The sequence below is a fragment of the Plecotus auritus genome (genome assembly GCF_963455305.1).
Source record: "Plecotus auritus genome assembly, chromosome: 1".
Lineage (NCBI taxonomy): Eukaryota > Metazoa > Chordata > Mammalia > Chiroptera > Vespertilionidae > Plecotus > Plecotus auritus.
The window spans coordinates 224,910,751-224,927,110 of record NC_137770.1 but is presented as its reverse complement, the minus strand read 5'-3'; the positions used below and the strand labels follow the sequence as shown (position 1 = coordinate 224,927,110).

At 41.6% G+C, this 16,360-nt stretch overlaps 1 protein-coding gene across 8 annotated transcripts in view; it reads left to right on the top strand.

The window, feature by feature from the left end:
* PGCKA1 (PDCD10 and GCKIII kinases associated 1) overlaps positions 1-16,360 on the top strand; it is a 72,097-nt gene that overhangs the window by 35,112 nt on the left and 20,625 nt on the right. The window contains exon 1 of one of the 8 annotated variants that reach the window (XM_080649555.1): positions 2,066-2,183. The exons of the other annotated variants lie outside the window; for them this stretch is intronic. The gene's annotated coding sequence lies outside the window, so the exon portion shown is untranslated. Of the gene's footprint in view, positions 1-2,065; positions 2,184-16,360 lie in introns of those variants that run through there. 8 annotated transcript variants of the gene reach the window in all.

The following is a 16,360-nucleotide window of genomic DNA, read 5'->3' as shown; positions in this document are numbered from 1 at the left end:
AAAGTTGCAAGATACAAAGTAAACATACAAAAATTAGTTGAATTTCGATATGCTAACAATAAACTATCCAGAAAGGGAATTAAGAAAACAATGTTGCCCTAGCTGGTTTGGCTCAGTGGTTGGAGCATTGGCCCACTGACTGAAGGGTCCTGGGTTCGATTCCAGTCAAAGGGATGTACCTCGGTTGCAGGCTCCATCCCCGGCCCCGGGCTAGTCAAGGCACATGCAGGAGGCAACTAATCAATGTGTCTCTTTCACATAGATGTTTCTCTTTCTCTATCTCTCCCCCTCCCTTCCACTCTCTCTAAAAAATCAATGGGGAAAATATCCTCGGTGAGGATTAACAAAAAACAAACAAACAATGTCATTTGTAGTAGCATCAAAAATTATAAAGTAGCCTGGTTGGTGTGATTCAGTGGTTGAGCATTGACCTATGAATCAGGAGGTCATGGTTCAATTCCTGGTCAGGGCACATGCCCACTGAGTTTGGGGCTCAATCTGCAATAAGGGGTGTGGGGGAGGCAGCCAATTGATGATTCTCTCTCTTTTTTTAAAATATATTTTCATTGATTCAGAGAGGAAGGGAGAGAGAGAGAAACATCAATGATGAGAGAGAATCATTGATTGGCTGCCTCCTGCACGCCCCCTACTGGGGATGGAGACCGCAACCAGGGCATATGCCCTTGACCGGAATAGAACCGGGACCCTTCCATCCACAAGCTGGCACTTTATCCACTAAGCCAAACCAGCTAGGGCTGATGATTCTCCCTTATCATTGATGTTTCTCTCTCTCTCTCTCTCTCCCTCCCTCTTCCTTCCTCTCTAACATCAATAAAAAAATATATATTTTTAAATGATAAAATACTGAGAAAAATACTGAGGAGGTGAAAGACTTATACACTAAAAACCACAAAACACTGATGAAAGAAAAAAAGACATTTGTTAAAATGTCTCTGTTACCCAAGCAACCTACGGATTCAATGCAATACCTGTCAAAATCCCAATGGCATTTTTTACAAAAAAAGAAAAAAAATCCTAAAATTTATATGGAACCACAAAAGACAAAGAATTATGAGTGACTATAGGTATGGTTATGGAACTTTTGACTATGAGAAGCATATCCAACGTATTTTCCCATTTTTAATTTAACAGACATTTATTGAACACTTTCTCTGTGCCAGATATTGTTGAGAACCTGGGATAACAAAATAAATGAAAGAACATCCCTAAATCAGTCGTTGGACTCCTTGATTTGGCACTAGCAGTGTTTGCTAAAATACATCTGGAGTGCCAAATTCCAAAGGAAAGTGTCAGTGTCAGATCCGAAATGTTAGTGCAAATGACTGTAACCTGAGATTTTATGAATAGGATTACTGTGGTCAATGAGCAATAAGTTCCTTGACTTTTTGAGACTGACTTGACCAAATTTGTCATGGGAAAATCTCTCCTCTTAAAGCTTCTATTATTCTGAAGGCCAGGTTACATATCAGAGAAAGAAAAAAAGGAAGAAGAAAGGAGAAGGAGGAGAGGGAGAGAAGGAAGGAGGGAGAGAGAGAAAGAGACAGGAAGGAGGAGGAGAAGGAGAGAGAGATATGAACCCAAGGCCCCTGCAAATCAATTATGTGCTTTGCATCTGTTTTTAGAGATGGCATATCAAGACATCATTTTCAGTGTTCGACAGCTGTATTATTATCCTCAATTTATGGAGAAAGAACTCAGGGCATAGAGAAATTGTGCTTTACCTGTAGTCACAAAGCTGGGAAGTAATGGGAGGCTTGAACTGGACAATCTTAATTTTCCCCTTTAATTCAAAGCACCATACCTGCCCGCCCCATTGTAGTGCTGGTATCGTTAAAGGACTAGCTATGTTCTTCCTTGGCATGTGCTAGAGAGGACACAAGTGACTTGCTACGCTACCAAGATTAACATTGACTTTAGTACAAATCTCTACCAGAGTTCTTTCCTTCCTTTTCCCCCCACCAAGCTCTCAAGCCAGCTCAACTCGCTGGGATGGCTAAATATTAACTTTTAGGTCAGCATAACTGTGCGTCACAGGCCATAGTCTAAACAACAGGGAACTTTAGTCTCCTCCTGTGCCTCCTCTCACATGGCCGGAGGAAGACAGAAATGCAGCCTCGGGTGTTTCTCTGCAAATCCGTAGATGGTTGTGCCGCCTTCTCTCGGTAGGATCAGACTGTGTCTTTGTAGAGATGTGAATAATGCATATTAATTTTTAATGATCAAAATCATCAGGGGAGTCCCATTGTTGATTATCAGCCCTCCGTGTGTCTGTGTTCACAAGTCCAGACTCGGACAAAGAAATACAAAAAATAAACACGTGTAGAGAGAGGTCAGGGGATCTTAGAAATTATTTAGTCCAAACCTCTCAATTTATAGAAAAGGAAAGTGAGCAGCCAAAAATGACTTATCAGAATCCCGTGGATGTTATTTTGAAACTCCGTCACATGTTAGCTCTCCATACACGATTACACTTTCAAGTATTTTATAATTTTTTATGAACGTTCTATAGTAGGGTGCTCACTCTACAAGGTTTCTTTTTAAAAAAAAAAAAAAAAGGACAGGTTTCAGCCCCCCAGCTTCTCATTTCCTCTTGCCCAAAGAAACACATTCAAGTCTTTGCCTGATCTTTACCTCCGTGGACCTGAATGGCGAGTAAGCATTGCCACCTCCTGAGTTTTTCGTTTGGGGCATTCATTGGACGTTGGCTTTCCCCTATGGGAGATGAGACTTAGCTCTTTATTTTCTTCATTCACACCTCCCACAGTCACTTCCCATGCACACACTGTATCTCAGTTTTGATTAGAAATATATTCAAGGTTTACATTATTAGGACTATATGTGCTATTCAGATATGGGGCATGTATTAAACTGTTTGTTTCCTACCAGCATCACTTATTCCTGGAGCTAATAGTTTTCTTTTTCCTTGCCTATTTTTATCTGTTTGTTTTTCTTGTGTGTATGTGTGTTTTATGTACTTACCGTTCTTTCAGTATTTAAACATTTGCCAGTTGTCTAAATATTCTCTCACGATGTTCCATGATTCTGCCAGTTTCCTATCAGGTGTTCTGTCCGTTGTATCAACGTCATGCTTTTGCAGAAATCTCTCTCATAAACCCCTGGCCTCCTCCCCTGGCCTCGTTGCCCTCCCTGCCTGGACACACTGGCGTCTCCTGCCATCACCTCCTGGGAGAGCGCCTCGCTTCCCTCCCATTTCCTAGACCTCATGTCTCCCTTTGTCTTGTTTTTATTCCCTCGTTTTCATGGACCTCATCCTCCAATGGCTTTTTAAGAAAAAGTCCATGGAAGAAAAAAAAAATATGTATTTGTCTCTCTAAAACTGTCTGTATCCCATCTCCCCACCGGATGGTTAGAGTGATTATACAGAGAGTTCTATGTTGGAATTCATTTTCACTCAACATTTTTTTCTTTGTTCTTTCTTCAGAATTTTGGAGACATTGCTTCAGTGTCTCCTTATCTACAGTATGGTTGTTGGAAAGTGTCGTACTATTCCAGGTTCCCGTTCTTTATGTCTAACTTTATTTTCTTCTCCGGAAGTTGGCTGAAGATGTGTTATCCTAGTGTTGTGACATTTCACAGTGAGGTGCCTCCGTGTGGGACTTTTAAAATCCACTGTGCTGGGCACTCAGTGGGCGAGCCCTTTAAATCTAGAAAATCTCCCCTTCAGTTTTGGGGAATTTTCTTGAATTACTTTGTTAATGATTTCTTCTCCTGCAGGTGTTTTGTTTTCTAGATTTCCTTGGAATCCCTGGATTATTTATCTGCTTTTCTTTGCCATTATCTGTCTTCTTTTTCTTTTCCTTCCGATGTCTTCAGTTTTAGTGTTGATGCTTTCAGCTGAGGTTTGTATTTATGCTGTCATGTTTTTAACTTCTAAGAGTTTTCTCTGTTCTCTGAACACCCTTTTTTCTAGCAGCACCGTTTTCTTGCTTCAAGATACCTTGTATTTCCCTTATCTCTATACATTTTTAATAAAACTTTTGGAAATTTTCTTTTTCCTTCATAATTCTGGATCTCTCCAGATTGTCTTTGGTTTTCCTCGGCTCTTTGGTAGCATTGGTGCTCTGCTCACATGTAAGTGTAGGGACTAAAAAGTGAAATTCTGAGCACACGCGTGTGGGAGGGGACACCGGTGACCTCTGCTGCAATGATCTGGCTGAGCCAGTTGTTAGGGAACTTTAATGTCAGGCTCTTGCAGGCCTTCCTCATGGGGTGGTCAGGTCCCCGAGGAAAACTCCCCCCAACTCTTGCCGGGAGGGTAAGGGCCCAGCTGCCAGTATCTAAGAGATGAGGGTGAGGAGTAGAGAAGAGGAATCTCGGTATGCTGTGTCCTTAGTTACTTAACCTGCTATCTCTCTACAGCATTTCACCCCCAACATCGCATGGCATCTCCCCTAATTCAGAGACTTCCAGGTGTGCTCTCACCACAGGATGCACTTTCAGGCTGCTGCTGAGGTGGGAGGTGCTGTCACCCAGGTGCTGACAAGAGGGGACAGGAGAGGGGGTTGACCTGTTTCTTAAACATTGTTCAACCCCTTCTCCCATCCCTCTGCCAGAGGCGTCTGCTGCCTGGAGCCTTCTGAGGACCCTGCATGTCCCACCTCCAGCTTCTTGTTCAGCTTTCTTGGGTCCACTGAGTGAGGGGACACCATCCACCCACCTTCTAGCTTCCAAAATGCTTTTATTGTCATTTCTCCTACTTTTCTTATTGAAAAGATATAGAAATATGTATACATATATATCCGTACATGTGTATGGATATATGTGTGCATATATGTGTGTGTGTGTGTGTGTATATATATATATATATATATATAACTATATTAGTTTTAATAAGATTCAGGAGCAGGTCAAAACTTTTTTTTTATTGATAGAAGACAGAGAGAGAGAGAGAGAAATAGAGAAACATTGATTTGTTGTTCCGCTTATTTATGCATTCATTGGTTGATTCTTATATATGCCCTGACCAGGGATCAAATCCATGACCTTTACTGGTACTTACCAACTGAGCAACCCAGCCAGGGCAGGAGCAGGCCAAATGAGGTGATACGGAGAAAGACCAGAGCAATAATTGCCCATGGGTAGTCCTCGGAGTGTGAGTGGGCACAGGGATTCCGGAAGAGGGTGAGGAAGAACTCTGGGTGCCAGAAAAGGAAAGGGAATGGAAAGGATTCCAGCCGAGGGTGATTCTCGGCATCCAGATTTCAGATGGGGTAACAGAGGCGCCAACTTTACATTCCAACATCTGTTCAGTCCCAAGAAATTAAAATGGAAAATAGAGGGAAAGAAGTTATACTTTTCAATTCTGCTAACATTTGTACGTTTCCTCTGGGATAGGAAAAGTTAACAACAGGACAGGAATCAGGGGAGGGAAACCAGCAGTGAATGAGCAGCTATAACTGGGCTATGTATGCAGTTGTTTTTAATTTTTACAGTAAGCCCAGGAGGTAAGTGTTCTTATCCTCATTCCATGGGACTAAAATTGAACCTAGAGGATTTATGGTCAGCCACATAATCAGTGAGTAAGGGCCCATCATCCTTAACTGTAAAATAGGTCTTTCCAGCATCTAAAAAATCCAACGAAATGGCATCAAGGGTCAATAAAGGTAGCCACAGGAAAGCTTGAAGTGGGTGAGAATTAGCCCCTCTCAGCATCATCCCTGCCAGGATACAATGAAAGCAAATCTCAGACCAAATATTCCACACATGTATTTTTTCTTTTAATTATTTTAAATTTTATTGGGGTGACATTAGTCAACATGAACATATAGGTTACATGTGTGGATTACTAATTTACAAAACCTGTATATAGGACCATGTGCCCACCACCCAAAGTCAAATCTTCTCCTGTCACCTCATAATTAGGACCCCTTTCTTCCTCCACCCCCTCCCTCTGGCAACCACCACACTGCTGTTTGTGTTCATAAGTTTCAGTTTTATATTCCACATATGAGTTAAATGAGTTCTTAGCTTTCTCTGTTTGACGTATTTCACTTCGCATATGTATTTTTAAACCACATTTATTAGCAAGTAGGCACAAAGCAGGACATCAATAAGTTCTGTAAACTGGGAATTCCAATTCTCTGTTCTTCTAGGTTTTCCTACCACCACCCTACAGAAAAGATACTTAAGTCAGACCTGCCAATATTCCATATACAGGTTTCTGTTACTCTTTTATTTATTTGTGTGGTTTTTTAAGCTTCACTCGAGTATTTTTTTTAAATTGATTTTGAGAGAGAGAGGAAGGGAGAGAGAGAGAAAAACATTGATATGAGAGAGAAACATGGATTAGTTGCCTCGCATACCCGCCCCAATCAGGGATTAAACCTGCAATCTTTTGATGTAAAAGACAAGGCTCCAACTAACTGAGCCACCTGACCAGGCCAGATTTGACTTCTTAATTCGATGATTAAAATTTTTGGAGAGAATGAGTCATATACTTTTTAATTTTTCCATAATGACTAGCACAGTGCTAGATACATATACTAGTAGATACATATACTAGCAGATGCACAATAAATACCTTTTGATTATTAAAATTTGTAGCAATATCTTACAAAATATTTGCATCTGAGGGCTCTGTATTTGCTTTGAACTTCTAAAGTGCCACAACGGACTAGTGACATTACAGAACCGCCTCGCTCACTTGAAATGATTCAGTCCAGTTTGCCATGAGTGGTGGAAATGGTATACATTTTGTATAGTTGGGGTTTTTTTCTGTGTCTGTGTGTGTCAATTCACAGCCTTGCTCCCAACTTGTATTACACTTTGTCAAGTGTAAAGTATGAACCATAATATACCAATATCCATGATGATATTTGGCTTTATTTCAGAATTTTTAAGATTGAGTCTTTCCATTTCCACTGATTTTAATTATGTCAGGCATCAACTTTAGGAAGTAAGCTGTGGGCTCTTACTCCGGGCAGTGCTTGAATGCTAGGGCTGAAAAAACCCTGCAGTATGGAACCCTGCGAGCTTTGACCAAAGGGACTTCCTGTCTTCATTCACGTCTTCAGCCAGGAAAGGTGTACAGCTCCTTGTATTTAGTGTGCAATCGCTGTACCTGGGCAGCGGTTAGTGCTGAGTGTTTGGTTTTGTGAAGCAATAGCCCTCAGCCACACAGCCAACCTGCAGCCACACCCCAGCCGGGAGGGCCCGGGGCTGGGCTTTCTGTTTGGTTTTTAACCATTGCACACCTGTATAAAGTTCGGGGCACCTGCTAGGATTTTAGTCTTGGAATATAAGCTTTTGGAGCACCTCTTTGGTGAAAAACAAAAGGAGAAGGACCAACAGAACAGCTCCATTGTAGGTCTGATGACGTCACAAGCCTGGTGAGGTAAGAAAATGCTTCAGGAAAAAAATACAAACAAAAAACTTAATTCCTCCTGCCACTGCCCAGAGAGAGGAAGAAGGCCTATCGATTCACCTCAGTGTTTTCCTAGGCAGAAAATTCGCTCACTATAGCCGGGAAAGGGAGGGATTGCGACTGAATTAGAAAGACTGATGATACTGGAAATTTACTTTGCATTCTTTCCAAATTCACATAGAACTGCATAGCAATGTGTATTCAAATTTAAAAACACTATAGTTTAAGGAACTCAAGCCCTGGTGTACATTATTACGTAAAGTCTCCCAGGAGAGAAAAACTTCTTTGTTTCAGCTTAAGTTTGCACATAGGCATGCATACACTCTCTCTCTCTCTCTCTCTCTCTCTCTCTCTCTCTCTCTCTCTCTCTCTCTCTCTCAATTTATTATTACTCTTAACACTTCAGTTTAGGTAATCTGGTTCACTGTTCGTCATTTGAGATTTTAATTCTGACAACTGGTCATATTTGCTTGATCATATTTTTTTTTCAGTTTAGAACATTTCCTGCCCAGGAATCTAGCTTGAGTTTTTATAACACATGATGAATTGCAACTAGAGCTCAAATCTCAGAATTTGAATGATGCTAAATTTAACATTTTCATATGTTTCTAGGCTAACTTCTGTGGTTTCCCCAGAAACATATCAAATCATCTTCCATAATGTGCTACATAAATATATTTATGATAATCTAGGTACTTTAGAACACAGCCATTAATTATTTTAATATTTCTAGCTTTAAGACTCATATGTATTTCTTCCCTTGTATTTTCTCCCCAGTCATATGATTATGGATTATTTTTTATTGACTTTATTGGGGTGACATTGGTTGATAAAAATTACGTAGGAATATAAGCTTTCAGATATACAATTCTACAAGGCATCATCCGTATATGGTGTGTTTATCAAGTGCTATAATTCTCTTATAACTTAAGGCTCGGCTGACTCCTGGTGGCTCTGTCACACCTTCTGTGCTTGAATCATTTGGTATTTGCTGAAATTGCCCATGGCTTGACAATTAATCCGTGGTGTTCCTGAAATCCAGAATAAATTATAAGGTTTATAAATGTATATAAAATAAAAGGACAAGCGAGGTCTTAGAATCTCTGACTTCCTTGATATTTGATCTGGTTAATAACTAACACAAGCGGGCTGCTGTTCCTTTTATTTTTAGAAGAAAATACTATCTCCTCCAGGGAGGAAAAACAGATCAATTCAGCCTGTTTACCCGATCGTTTAGTAGACGGGAGAAAGCCGGCCTCTGCTCCGTGTTTGCCTGCGCTCCCCTGCCCTCGCTAACCTTGAGTTGATTTGACAGGAGGGGAGAATGCAGTGTGCTACATGCAGCCGCTACCATTAGGTGTGGCCCAGGCGGTGTGCTGGACACATTCCATGGGCTGGATTCTTTAGTTCATTTGAGACAGTAAGCCTGTGATTTAGGCATGATTACCCCTATTCCACATTTAAAAAAAAATACTGTAAGCCTTTTTGTGTTTGTGTTGTTTTGCATTGGTGTGTTTTTTTTATTAATGTGTCCTTTTATTTTTTCTTTAAATATGTTTTTATTGATTTTAGAGAGAGAGGAAAGAAGAGGGATAGAGAAACATCGATGAGAAACATTAATCGGCTGCCTCCTACACGCCCCCTACTGGTGATCTAGCCTGCAACCGGTGCATGTGCCATGACTGGGAATCGAACCACTGAGCCACACCAGCCAGGCCTAATGTGTCCTTTAACAAAAAAAGGGGTGGTGGTGGAGAAATGATCTTACAGAGGCCTAGAATCCCAAAAAGTTATGATAAAGATTTTAGGGCAACATGTAATTGAAAATATCAAAAACACTAAAAGATTTTGTCATCTTAACAAGATCCTCCCCAAATGGCTGTTGTCTGTGTCGATTTCACAGGTGGCAAATGAGTTTTCCTAAATTCTATTTCATGATTCTGACATGAAATATTGACTGTTGGAAGTTACCTTTTGGGTCTGTGCTAAAACACTCCCGTTACAAATTTACCTTACTCATTCATACATCCACTTATCCTGAGAAAAAATGAAAACAGTGATCCTTGGGAGGCAGGTAACAATCTTCCATAGACTCAAGAAATCCGATTGTGACTGGGCTTGTTTTCAAACCCGCTCTTTAGTCAGTCCAGTTTGAAAATTGTTTCTCTGGCCCGGCTGGCGTGGCTCAGTGGTTGTGTCAACTGTGAACCAGGAGATCATGGTTCAGTTCCTGGTCCGGGCATATGCTCGGGTTGGAGGCTCGATCCTCAGTGTAGGGTGTGCAGGAGGCAGCCAATCGATTCTCTCTCATCATTGATGTTACTATCTCTCCCTCTCCCTTCCTCTCTGAAATCAATAAAAATATATTTAAAAAAGAAAAAGGAAATTGTTTCTCTGTTGCAGTTCATCTGACTGACCCATAACGTATTCACAAAAGGAATCTTTTACAGCGATTCCGCCATCATGTTAATGATGAGCACTTAGTTATTCCACACCTGCTGTATTTGAGGAATTATTCCAGGAGCTTTGCTGCATTTTCTCTAATCCTTATAGTAGTCCTAGGGAAAGTACTGTCCCCATTCTACAGGTGAGGCGATGAGGCGTGCCTCAAAGTCACATGACTATGCTGAAGTCATTTTTTTCTCTCACTAAGTGTTCATGCTCTACAGGGAACTCCATGCCAGGCATCCCACCCCTTGAGATTGATTAACTCATAGCAGGAGAAGCTGGGCCGTAGGGTCACTGTTATTGGAGGTTAGTGGTGTGTGGCTGAGGGAAAATTGACTGGGAAATGAGTTTATCCTTCAGGCTCAGAACCCTGAAACCTTGTGCTAGAGCCTGAACTGGCTGGGGAATTTCAGAAATTTTGTGAGGTGGTATTAAGAAGTTAACTCCTGTGGAAATATAGGCAAACAAATTATATTAGCAACAAAGTTAATAAATACTCAAAACTCATCATTTACTAATTACTTTAGTTTCCTATGTTTTTTACATCTATGGTATCTGTGTGGTAGAAATATTGTATAATGGTGTGCAACTATACACCTCTTTTCTTTTTCTAAATATATTTTTATTGATTTTAGAGAGGAAAGGAGAGGGAGAGAGAGAGAGAGAAACATCAGTGTTGAGAGATAATCATTGATCAGCCTCCTGCATACCCTTTAATGGGGATCGAGCCTGAAACCCGGGCATGTGCCCTGACCTGGAATTAAACGGTGACCTCCTGGTTCATAGGTTGACACTCAACACTGAGCCACACGAGCTGGCATATACACCTCTTTCCAACTTTGTGTTTATTGACTAAATGTTACTCACTTGAAATCAGCCATGACAGGAGTATTTACACCATGGAAACTGACTATAAATCAGGTTCAACTTAATGTTTTGTCACTTGACTATGCTTAAGAATGTTTAGTTAATGGGATTTAAACATAAAAGTTGCCTGTATTTAGCTGTTACATTAGAATAACACACAAACAATTCCTGAGGAAAACTTTCTTCTAGTATAAAAAAATTATCTGTTTCAGCAAAGAATGTGCTCATGTCATTCACAAACAAGTGAAATTCCAACATTGGTGCTCACTGTTTCACTTCCATCCAACTAGTTAATGTAAATGAACTATCGCTGACATTCATGTCAGAACTACACTTGTTTTGTCAGTTGCAACCATAGGTTGACTATGAATAGAGGAGTCCAGAAAAGCTCAAAACATCCAGTGAAAATTAATTTGTCCAAATAAAAAGAGAGTGTTGTTTAATCTTTACTTGTGAACCGTATTACACATCGCTTATTTATAATAATAAACATTTTTGTTTCTGTAGAACCAGTTGGTAAACATTTGCTACCACACCACTGCCTTTGAGGTTTGGTCTGCGAACTTTTCACAGGCCAGAACCGCAGAGTCAAATTCATGCCTTCCCCAAAACATTGGCACCCTTTGAATATAGTTGAAATCGGAACATAGCTCTTGATTCGTAATTAAAAAAACAAAAAAGAAATAAGAGCTAAAAAGTATGTCAACTTCTGGTGTTGAATTTTCTGCATTAGTCCGCCAGTAAGATTGAATACTGCCAAGAAGTCTTCAAACTACCCAGAAGCGGGTTACAGATAAGTTTCTCCTGAAATGTCATGCATTTTGTTGCTATATGTTCATGTACACTTTTTTGCTAAAAGAAGATTATAGGCTCCATTTCCAGCTGTCTCTGGCTTAAGCAGTAGGATCCCCCCTCCCCTCAGAACGTAAGTTAATACATTTTATGTGTTAGTATATCAAGGTAAGAAAACATTAAGAATTGAAAAATTGGGAATTCAAGCCGGTCTTATATTTACTTAGTTGAGTGAATTAAAGGTAGGGGAAGAGCATATCAATTTCTGGTTTTGTTTTACATCTAACCTGTACCACTCTCTGGAAACGCTGTGATCTGTGGATTGTCACGCATGTGTTTATATGCTTAGTTACTTACTTCTCCCTTAATTGGTTTCGCACTGTTTCTACAACACTGTGTTTTCATATTACATTCCACACTGTGGAAGGTGGGGTTGTTTTGTTGATTTTAGCTTCAGAATTAGCAAACTTTCTGTGACCACATTTTTTACTTTCTCTGAGCAAACTTTAATACACAAAATACTGAGAACTGCCCTCCTTTCCATCATGCTCCAATGGTTATCTAATATTTATTAATGGGGGGAAATGAATAAATGAATGAATGAATGAATGAAAGAAAGAAAAACAACTGGAGACCTTTCCGATATTTTCTGGAAAAGTGCTGATGGAGAATTAGGGATGGTTGAGTGGAAGGGATGAAAATAATAACTAAGCAAGTTATTTTTGACTCAGGTTTGAACAGTCATGTGATGGAGACAGATCATATCTGCAGAGTTCTTGGCTCCCTTAGAAAAGCAGACGGATTGCCAAGGAATGGTGGGAATCACCGTACACATGTTCCTGGTGATTAGGCAGAACTTCTTTTTCTGGTTTTGATATTAAGCATGTGTCAGGTTCTCTACTTTCTTGAGATGTCTATTTTTACCTAATTTTTCAGAAATGATCTGAAAGGAAACCCTGGTGAAGTTTTTGGTCTCTTGGGATTTTGTTGTTGCTTAGAGGGGAGCAATGTGGGTTAGAATACAGTAGGTCCTCGGGTTACACGGAGATCCATTCCTAAGGTGCGACGAAACACGATTTTCGCCGTCAGTCGGAACCCACCTACATAAGCACCTACATCACTCACATGGAGCACATACACAGCAGTAATGACATGACACAGTAAAAAAAATTAAAAGAAAGATAACAATTCCTGACCTTTACTTGTGGTAAATACAGTCAATAATAAAAAACATAAAGCACATATGTACATACGTCGAAATGACAAGACTTTTATATATATATATAAATAAATGGGAGATGGCGATGTAACACGAAACGACATCCGTCGAGTCCTAAGTAACCCGGGGACTGCCTGTAATGTCTTTTTAGGGCCTTCCCACACCACAAATGCTGCGTCTTCATTCACAGCAGTTTAGTAGCCATTTATTTGTTCTCTCTCTCTCTCTCTCTCTCTCTCTCTCTTACTCTCTCTCTCTCTCTCCTAAAACTGATAGATTAACCAGGGTGTCAAAACACCTTACAAATCTCACTGTAGACTGAGAACAATTTAGCCAGGGACAATGTAGTTGAGGTGCTCCAGTCCCTCCTGTTAATGCATGTGGTCTCAGTCACTCGTGGCTGAGAGGGATGGGTTCCTGGCAGCAGGGACCTTGCCCACCTGCATGACAAAGGGCAGGCCCAGAGCTGGAGGACCGGTGGCATCATAATAGAGCTGCGGTGATTGATGACTTACATGCCAATACAAAGTATGGAATCCATGAGATATCAGCTCTGAGGGTTCTTAAAATATACATACATAAGGAATCACAAATAATGGAGTCTCTACAAAGGGCATGTGAGAGTAGACCCCATCAAGAATTTCCCTCAAACTAACTGCACAGAAGTCTGTCCCTAATATTTCCTTCTGCATGATACTTGTGAACATGCAACCGTAGTATGAGATCGAGGTCTCTCAGAGGTTTGCAGATGCTTGCATTACCTTTTTGTTGTTGTTTTTCAAGGCTCTCGGTATAGTAAAGTACTAAAATAATGACACAACAGGGTTATCAAATGGAAGAATATTTTAAATGCTTCCATGTGCAAATTGCAATGTTGCACCCAAGCATGAAGGTGACAGAATGTTCCTGTTTTAAGATAAAGGTTCACAGGAAACGTGGGTGATTTCTTATGAAAAAATGGGGCTAAAGTTCAAAGCTCTGTGTGGTGAACGTTGCCTTTTTTCAATCCTGTCAGTATAGCTCTGGGCACGTATTTGGAGATAGTTGTCAAGAGTCTACATTTGAGGCCCTAAGTGAATGGGAAACCCGGGCTAACTGACCGCCTGTAGCCCATGTTCTCGAATTCCCTGCCTGCCCCAACAGGGAGTGACATAAAGCCTGTCATGTTGAAGACTTCATGGTGTACATGAGAGAGCTTGAACTCCGAATCCTTGTTCCCCCTTTTACTCGTTGTATAACCTTACATGAGGTAGTTAGGTTTGCTAACAATGCTTATTTCACACAGTTGCTGGGAAGTTAGGAAATAGTGAGTGTAAAGTATCAATCATATAGTAGATATTCAAGTATCAGATACCATCACCACCAACACAGACACACACACTCACACACACTCACACTCATGCATCAGGGCTAGAGCCCCAAGTTTTGGTTTTGAAAATCTGTTGAGTGTGACTAACTACACTGCTGACCTGGGCCCAGTTCACTTCAATGAGGTCCCCTGTGTAACCTCTCGTTCCCCACCCCCACCCCACCTGCCCTTGGGAATGAAGACAGTTTGCACATCTGAGCGGAATCTCTCATGCTGCACATGTGGGAACATTTGACAGAATGAGGACATCATAAAGAGGATGGGCGATACCCAAAAGGCAATGGAGCACCTACAGTCTACCTGACCTGACCGTTGTCAGCCGTGGTTCCCGGGCCCTGCCGCTAAGAGAGACACAGCTGGCTGAGAGCTGACCGCACTCGGAGTTGAGAGTTTGAGTGTGATTCCATGTGGTCCCTTGTGCCGGGTCTCTAACTGCTTGGGAAGGAGGGCTTCTGCTGGACAGGCTTTCTTGGACCTTTTCCGTGGAGTTCTGAGACCGAACAGCGGTGATGCTGTGTGGATCCCGCATTTCCTGGTTTGTGATGAAGGAATAGCCTCCTGGCTGCTCTCTAACTGCGGGCCCCACAGGTCACCTGTTCTTCATGGCAGAAGAAAAGGAAAATCATCACACACATTACAGTCATGTGAGGTTTACAGTCAGCAACGTAGACTTTGAACTTGGGAGGTGCAAGGAGGGTGACTGTACAAAACATGGGAAGTCCCAAACATGGGAAGCTACAGAGAGGGAGGGTTGGGTCCCTGGCAGAGGGTCACCCCCGGGAATAATTTGCCATCGCTTAAGCCAGTCATTGCGGACGCTTTGTATTGTCATGGGAAAGGCTGGAGACGTACTGTAGGGCGGAAAGAGGGAGGATGTGAATTTTTTTATATATTGTGTGAAACTGGTAAGTAGATGGACAAACTGAAACCAATCCTGGGAAAAACTTGAACCCCTAGCACGAGGTTAGGTTGCTATGGTGAGGGCTGACCTTTTTCCCCTTTCCCCACACTTCGTGTGCTCATATGTTTATGTGCATATGTGTGGGTAATTACATGTATTTTTATACATGTATATTATCTATAAATGTATGCACAAAAATATACATGTTATCTTTAATGAGAAAAGGTTTCACGTTAAACATTGGGAAAAGATTGGAGATATCTGTGAGCAGGGCAGATGCACAAGAGAGAGAGGTTTTATATTTTAAAGGAAGACTGAAGACTTGGGCATACACTAAGGACTACACTTTAAAGTCCATCAGAAGGCAAGTGAATTTTACACCCTATACTGCGGATTTCTGTGCTTTACTGCAGGAACAAGGATCTTTTTTCTCTGTGGCGATTCTAGATATAAATCACGGCTTTGTTTTCCTTGGTTTAAGTGACATTCCTCTTTGATCATTCCTTCACACAAGGAAAAGATATTTCCTCGTGCGAAGTAGTGGTTAACTTCTCACAACCTCAGACAACAAAGGGGCCCCTGTGCGAGCCGCAGGAATTCCTCCTGGAGAACAGGGAAGGCCCCCAGCTGAACCGTGTCCAAGGAAGATGTTGAGAGGCTTGCAAAGCTTGTTGGGAGAAAGGAGCCCAGCTGGGGACCTTTTCTTTCTATTCAGAGGCTGGCCCTGCCTGGGGTGGGGGTGGGAGGGGACTCATAAAAGAAAACCCGAAAACAAGCCTGAATACATTTACAAATTACAAGGGAAAGTTAATGCTTGCAAGCAGTGTTGGTGCCAAGTCGGGCTTATCATATTTAGAATTTAACTCCACTTGGAAAGAAACTTTGTTTTTCTTCCCAGGGAAGTTAAAGACGGGGACAGAGATGGACTGGCCACTGTGTGGTAAAAACACCCAGCAAATCCCTGTCTGAGGATAAGCCAGGGCTTGGGAGCGGGCTTAAAGTCCCCTCGGCTGCTACTCCTCACCCACCAGCGTATCCATGTGACATGTTGCCACCAGTTATTATTATGAACTAGGAACCTCATCAAGTGGGGCCCGTAGCTTGGCATGCACGGCCCCTCCCCATGGAACCCAGCCCATCCCTGTGGTTTATGTCCCACCCTGCCTTCTTTCCCACCACCCACAAACCCTCCCCTCTTCGCATCCTTTGACTCCCCCTTAGACACTGGGAGGATTTCTAGAACATCCCATACCTGCTAGTGGGTCTGGCATGTCCTTGGCCCTCCAGTAAATGCCACTGCCCCTCCCCCTTCATCCTTTTCCCTTCTTTGCACAGAAATTCCCCTCCTGTAATAGGTCC